This window comes from Melospiza georgiana, chromosome 23 (assembly GCF_028018845.1).
Source record: "Melospiza georgiana isolate bMelGeo1 chromosome 23, bMelGeo1.pri, whole genome shotgun sequence".
Taxonomy (NCBI): Eukaryota; Metazoa; Chordata; class Aves; order Passeriformes; family Passerellidae; genus Melospiza; species Melospiza georgiana.
In genome coordinates, this window is record NC_080452.1 from 2,137,644 (window position 1) to 2,145,406 (window position 7,763).

At 61.2% G+C, this 7,763-nt stretch overlaps 1 pseudogene; it reads left to right on the forward strand.

The window, feature by feature from the left end:
* The first annotated feature begins 475 nt into the window (after positions 1-475).
* On the forward strand, positions 476-7,276 carry LOC131092992 (Fc receptor-like protein 2; annotated as a pseudogene).
* Positions 7,277-7,763: the final 487 nt, after the last annotated feature.

A 7,763-nucleotide genomic window follows, 5' to 3' on the forward strand; every position in this document is an offset into this window, starting at 1 on the left:
CTGCCCCCTCCCCACCAGTCTCTGCCTCACCACAGCCCATCCCCAGGGTGTCAGGCCCATGCCCCGGGCACTCACCCCACAGGAGCAGCGCCACCTTCCCGGCCATCCCACTGTCCCCAGCCATGTGCACTGGCTGTCACTCGCTGCTGTGGCCACCACTCCCCTGGCTGGCGGCTCTTCGAATGAAGGGGAAGGAAGCGAGGTCACGTCTGTCCCCATGTGTAGGTGGCACCTGGTGGAGGCAGGGTGGGGACAGGATGGGGGCAGGGTGGGGACCTTGTGGTTAATGGGGGGGATGGTGGGACATGGTGGGGAAATGGTGTTGCCAGAATTTGAGGCTGAGGTGGTGTAGGGAGCCAGGGATGGTTGTCCAGGGGAATGGGGTGCCCAGGGTTAGGTAGACTCACATGTGGGGATGAGGGTCCATGAACAACTTGTTCTCCAGGGATTTCTGATCATGGGGTGGTGGCATAGGATGGGGGTGCCTGGGGTAAGGGGGGCCCTGTGAGAATGGGGGCCCTGGGGAAATCAAGGTCCCCAAGGGAGTGGGGGGTCCATGGCTCTGGAATTACCGGGATGGGATTCCTTGGGAATGGAAGTTCTGAGAAATTGCAGTGAAAGGTTGGGAGTCCCAGAGAAGGGGGGACAGAAGGAAATAGGGTCCCATGGTTGGAGTCCCATGGGAATGGGGATGCCAGGGATGGGCAGCAGCTGGGGGGGCCCAGGGGTCACAGCTCCTTCCCTGGATGCCTCACATTTTGGGGTGACCGAGGGCCCAGCACTGCCCGCCTGGGTTGCTCATTTCCTAGGTAGGCATCACATGGAGGTCCTGGGTAGCTCTGCTTCTGTGCCCTCCCCTGCCCTGGACTTTTTCCTCTCTTTATTTCTCTTTTTTCCTTATTTTCTTCAATTTTGTGCCATGTAGCCCCAATACCAGTTCCTGGCTCAGCAATCCTGGGGAGCACTTGAGCAGGGAAGGGGTTGGGGGCACCCAGGGGAGGAGGAAAATGGGGATTGGGGGTGCAGGGAATGGTGGGGAGGCTGTGGGAGATGGAGGTGTTCAGCTTCACCAACTCAACAGTTTCACTTTCTTTTTCCTGGACAAGAAGGAAGAGGTCATTTGTGCTGAGTGGCAAAGGTTACAAAGGGGGGGGGGGTGGTTCGGTCCTGGACTGGCACATCCAGGGGCTCGTGTTGTAGGGGTATCCCATCCCAGGGGGTGACACATCCTGGCATGGGGGGTCCTGTCCCAGGGGGCGACAGTTCTGGAAATATCCCTGCACATTCCTGGCTGGGTCCCTGTCCCAGGGGTGGCACATCCTGGGGACCCCTGTTAATGCAAGGCTGGGGCCCAGCCATGGCCCAGCCCCACTGCACAGGGATGGCCATTGCCCAGCCTTGCTCTGGCCAGCCCCAGGTGGCAGCCAGCACCTGAGGGTCCCCATTATCCCCTTGGCTTTTATTCTGGCAGCTTTAGAGCTGCTGCAGAGGTGAGAATTCTGTGGGTGGAAAAGGCCTGCCTGTGCTTTCCTCATACCTTAAAGCAGCACAAAAACCCAAAGGGAGCCCAATTGTTGTTGTCTTTGCAGTAGTTATGGGACTCTCTCAGTCCCTTGGGCAGAGGCACAAAATGATCAATTGCTGCATTTCCAGACTGGTTCCCGCACAGCTGCCGCTGCAGGGGCGGTTTCCAGCCAGCCCTGCTCTGAAAACCATCAAAGGCCCTCACAGAGACACTGCTTGGGCTCCCTTTGGGGTTTGTGCTTCTTGCAGAGCTGAACAAACCACAGGCAGGCCTTTTCTGCCCCCACAGAATTCTCACCTCGGCAGCAGCTCTAAAGCTGCCAGAATCAAAGCCAAGGGGATAATGGGGACCCTCAGGTGCTGGCTGCCACCTGGGGCTGGCCAGAAGAGGGCTGGGCAATGGCCATCCCTGTGCAGTGGGGCTGGGCCATGGCTGGGCCCCACCCTTGGATGGCCACTGGCTTCAAGGAGCAGGAGTTTGGGGCCTCCTTCCTGCTCAGGGTTCCATTCCCCAGCTGCTCTTGCTGGCTCAGATCCAGCAGGGGACGAGCAAGAATGGAGAAGTCTGGACCCCCCCAAAGCTGCCAAGCTCCATGACAGGACCCTCTTCCCCAGCATGTGTCCTCCCTGGGACAGGATTCCCCCAGGACAGGAGCCCCCTGGATGTGCCCCCTAAGGACAGAACCCTTCCCCCCCATGTGAGAAAGGTGTCAAATGGCCTTTTCCTTCTTCTGCGGGAGACAGAAAGTGAAAGTGTTGGGGGGTAAAAGCTGCACTCCCCCATCCCCCAGAGCCTCCCCAGCCCTCCTTGCATCCCTCACCCCTGCTTCCCCCACCCTGGGCTTCCCCCACCCTGGGCTTCCCCCAGCATGATTCCTGCTCCAGGTGCCCCCAAGGACCATCAAGGCACGAACTGGGGTTTGTGAAATTGAGGGGTAAAATGATGGAAATGGAATAAAGAGAGGGAAAAATCACTGGAGGCTGGGGGACACAGACCCAGAGCAGCTCAGAATCTCTCTGGGATGACACCCTGGACACCGGCACCATGTGGGGGTGTTGCTGGCTGTGGGTCACCCCAAAATCTGAAGCACCCAGGGAAGGAGTTACAACCCATGGGCTCAACCAGCCACTGCCCATCCCTGGAATCCCCATTCCCCCGGGAACAGAAACATGGGACCTCCTTTCTTTATGTCCCACTCTCTCTGCAGCCCCCATCCCAACACTGACATTCCCTAGGATCTCCATGGCCCAGCACCCCATTCCCAAGGAACCCCTTCCCGTTCATTCCATCCCCTGAAATCTTCCTAGGACCCTCCATTCTCCCATCCCATGAACTCAAATCCTTGGAGCCCACATTCCCCTGGGACTCCCATCCCTGAGTCCCCCCAGGTATGGAGACGCTCATTCCAATGGCACCCCCATTGACGGATATTCCCCCTCATCAGGACCCAATTTACCAGTGACCCCATTCCTGCCTCCCCAAAACCACCGAGTTCCCAACTCCTGGGAACCCCATGACCCATTTTGTCCCACCCACCCGTGTCCCCAGCCTGTCCCCAGCCTGTGGCCACCCTGCCCCCACCAAGGGCCACCTATGCATGAGGTCGAAACCTGACCTCGCTTCCCTCCCCTTCATCCGAAGAGCCGCCAGCCAGAGGAGCGGTGGCCACAGCAGCGAGTGACAGCCAGTGCACATGGCTGGGGACAACGGGATGGCCGGGAAGGTGGCGCTGCTCCTGTGGGGTGAGTGCCCCGGGCACGGGCATGATACCCTGGGAATGGGGAGGGAAGGGGGCACAGGGGAGTGGTGGGGTCCCCTGAGGTCCCCAATAACAGCAGAGCCAGTCCATGTTACCCACAGTGGAACTGGGTGTGTCTGGGGATGTAGGGTGGCTTTGGGGACAGGAACAGGGGGCGGGAATTTGGGGATGGGGATGGGGATGGGGATGTGGAGACAGGAATGTGGGAACTGGCACCTTTGGGCTCAGGCAGCTCCAGGGATAGGGACAAGGGAACTGGGATGCAGGGACAAGAACCATGAGGATGTGGCCATGGGGATGGGATCACAGGGATGGGATCATGAGCTGGTGAGGGTGACGTGGGCCAGCATGGGCTGTGTCCGTGGTGTCCTCATGCCCACGGTGTCCACAGTGTCCCCATGTTCTGCCTCAGCCCAGGGTGGCCTCGACGTCCCTGTTCCCAAGCTGTCTGTGCCACGTGGATGTGGTACATAGGTGGCTGTGACAGAGACATGTCCCCCTGCCTGTCCAGACTTTTGGGGACCACCACACACTTTCCCACAAGAGCATCTGTCCCCATGGGGACAGTTTGGGGACAGCCACCACACCCTGTACCCCATGTGTCTCTGTCCCCATGGTGACACCCCCACTGAGCCCTGTCCCTTCTCCCTTCCAGCCCAGACCCTCGGCCTTGCTGGTGAGTCCTCAGGGGATGCCATGGCCCCACCCCGCTGTCCCCAGCCCCACACTGGCCCGGGCAGGCTGGTGTCCCCTGTCACCCACAGGTGCCCAGACCACCCAGCTCCTGGTGGAGCCTCCCTGGAGGCCAGCAGTGCTGTGGGACCGGGTGACACTGACCTGCCAGGGCTCGGGGACTGCCGGTGCCACCACCTGGTACAAGGACGGGCAGCGTTGGTGGCAGGAGGGACACAACCGCCTCAGTGTCACCGAGAGTGGCACCTACACGTGTGACAGACCCAGCACCGGGCGCAGCCCCCCCGTGACCGTCTTAGATGGTGAGGGGAGACCTTTAATGATCATGGGGGCCCCAGAGCGGTAAGGGTGGGCTCCATTCCCTAGGTGGCGTCACACCCCTCATGTGACAAGAGCCTGTGCCCTGCACACAGGGACATCCCAGTGCATACCAGAGCACCACAGAGCACCCGCATATCCCCGGTTCTATGGGCACCCACCCCAGACCAGTCTCAACAGTGAGATGTGACCTTCCTGTCCCACAGACCAGCTGGTGCTGCAGGTTCCAGCCCGGGCACTGCTCGAGGGGGACACCGTGACACTGCGCTGCCGGTGCCGGCAGGACAACCATCTCACCAGGGTGCAATTTTACCGGGAGGAGAAAGATCTCGCGGGGTCCCTCAGGGGGAACAAGCTGTCCCTTTCACCTCTGCAGCTGCACCACAGCGGCCGCTACAGATGGGAGGGCTTGGTGGGGTCCTGGCAGTCACGGTCAGCACCAGTGACAGTGAGAGTGCAAGGTGAGCACCCACACGGCTGGAACTCCAATATCTTGACAACCCCAAAGCCACTTCCCAGTGCACTCAGATTCACAGTCCTCACCTCTCCTCTCCTTCCCAGAGCTCTTCTCGGTCCCAGTGCTGGAGGGTCCCCGCGAGCTCACTGAGGGGTCCCCCCAGACTCTCAGCTGCCTCAGCACCCCCACCCCCTGCGGCCCCGAGCCCCCCTCCTGCACGTGTTTTACCGGGACGGGCAGGTGGTGGGGGACCCGCAGGGGTCCCCGCAGCTGCTGCTGCCCGCTGTGAGGGTCTCCCACTCAGGGCATTATGGCTGTGAGGTGCAGTCCGAGGAGGGGGTCCGTGCAGAAGAGCAACAACCGGCTCCTTGTCACGGTGTGCAGTGAGTGTGGGGATGGGCACGGGGAGCCCCCACAGATGCCTCGGTTCCCCCACACTGCCTGGCACCCTCCAGCCCTCCCTGATGCCTGCTCTGGGGCACCCAACCTTTTCCAGATCCCTCCCTGACCCGCCCCCATCCTTTCTCGGGTCTCTCCCCAGGACCCCCAGCCCGTACATGGGTACCCTCATCCTTCCCTGGTGCATTTTCTGTGCCTGCCATCGCTGCCCCGGGTTGCTCCTAAGCTCCCCCCATTCCTGGCTTGTGTTTCCCTCCATCCTTCGTTGGGTCCCCTCCCCCATCCCTGGGTCCCTCCACCCCTCTCTGAGGTCTCTGCACATTGCCCAAGTCTCACCATCCCCTCCCATGGTCCCCGTACCCTTCCTGGTGTTGCCCACCTCCCTCTCCAGGTGTTCCCTCCCTGACCCCCTTATCATCTCTCAGGGTTCCTTTCTAAGACTCCCTCCACCCAATCTCGGCACCCCCTCTCCCTCACTGGAATTCCCCTGCCCCTCCTGGACACCCCCCCGGGTCCCTCACTGTCCCCTGGTGTCCCACTCTCCCGCAGGGGTCCCGCCCTCGGCGGTGTCCCTGTCAGTGCAGCCCCCTGGGGGACAGGTGGCACTCGGCGAGAGCCTGGTGCTGAGCTGTGCAGTGACCATAGGGACAGGTCCCGTGTCCTTCTCCTGGCACCAGGAGGGCTCGGGGGCACTGCTGGGCATCGGCCCCTACCTGGAGCTGGGACACCTTGGGGACAATGACAGCGGCCAGTACCGGTGCCGGGTCAGTGACGGGAACAGCGTGGCCGAGAGTGACCCCCTGAATGTCACCGTCCTGGGTGAGCAGGACCCTCAGGCTGGGGATGACCCCACCCACCGCACCCCCATCCCACCTCGCCAGGTGCCAACCCTGTCTCTGTCCCGGCAGTGCCCGTGGACAATGCCACCATCACCCCTGGTCCCCTGTCACACCAGGTGCATGCAGGTGACAATGTGACCCTGCGCTGCTGGGTGCAGGTGGGCTCAGCCCCTGTCACCTTCACCTGGCTGCACAATGGGCAGGAGGTGGCCTAGGGTCCCCTCCTGGAGCTCAGGGTCATCGATGTTGGACATTCGGGCACCTACCAGTGCGTGGCCACCAACCAGCTGGGACAGGACGGGCATCGCGTGTTCCAGGCACTCAGCCCTGAGCTGGCCCTGGAGGTGACACCTGGCTCACCCAGGGTCACAGGGGGGGTCACATGGGGTCACCAGGGAGTGCAGGACCCCAGGGGTTATGGGTGATCCTGATGTGTCCCCCTCTGTTTCTTGCAGTGGCTGCAGGGGTCGGTGGGGCCCTTTTGTTCCTGCTCCTGCTCGTGGGTGTCATTGTGGCCTGCCACCGATCGCACAGTGTGGGTGGGTGACAATGGGGGGACAGGGCGCCCGGGGAGCTGTAGAGGCCCACAGAATTGGAGAAACCATAGGGAAATACCCACAGCACCACAATTGTGACTTTGGCTAGGGTTCCTGTAGGGTTTGGGGAGGTGCTGGATGGTCCTGCAGGGATGTTGGGGATTCTTTCTAAGGCCCTGGGGATTTTGGGAGGAGTCTCTGTCCCTCCTGGGATTTGGGTTCTTGAGTGTGAGTTGTCTGGGGACACGAGGGAGGCTCTGGAGGGCTTCAGGAGTACTTGGAGGTCTTGAAGGGGTTCAGGAATCCTAAGAGGGGTCAGGGCCCTGGGACCCCACAGTCGCCCCGCCCCTACTTCCATTGCAGCTGCCAGGAAGAACCAGGACATGTGAGTGCGGGGCTCAAACCACACTCTCCTGTTTTATCCCAATCCCCAAGACCTCCCATCCCCTCCCCCACATCCCCTTTATTCCCTCAGGGCCCCCCCGGATCCCCTGGCCCCCCCAGAGGAGGGGGAGGTTCTGTACACCCGCGTCATGATCACCAAGAGGGCAGGGGGTGAGTACGGGGGGGACACACGCAGGGGAACACATGACCCACGAGTGTCACCCCACCCAGATCCCACAGCCCATGTCTCTCACAGTGTCCCCCCATGCCACCACCTTCCAGGATCCCCAGGTGACCTACGCGGAGCTGCGGGGACACCAGGGGCGACCGCAGGAACCTGGTGACATCTACGGGAATGTGCTGTGACACTGGGGGGAACTCGGGGGGACTGAGGGTCCCCACCCATGGGCACCCACTCGTGTGTGTGCTGCCACTCAAAACTGCCCCTCTGCCTCCCTGTGGGGGCACAAGGATCCCAAAGGGCTGAGAGAGGAACAATTTCCTGACACAGCAACCAGAGAGAATAAAACCAACAGCAACAGCAACAAGGTTCAGAGTCCCAATAGTCACACAAGGAACAATTTCCAGGGAAAGACACCAAAAAGGAACATACCCTGAACACTCGCCCAAGCACGTTTCCTCCAGCAGAGGAAGCTGGCAGGGCCCTGATGTACTCACTTCCCTTGCTCTGATGGCCAAAGTGGCTTTCAGGAGGCTCTGCATTCTCTAGTCCCCTGTCCTGAGCCCCTCATCTGCTGTGTTCCCCACACCAGGATGACACAAAGTCCCTGTGGGTGTTCCAGAGCCTCCTCCTTTGCCAGGGCAGTCGGGATCAGGCCATGCCACAGGGTGG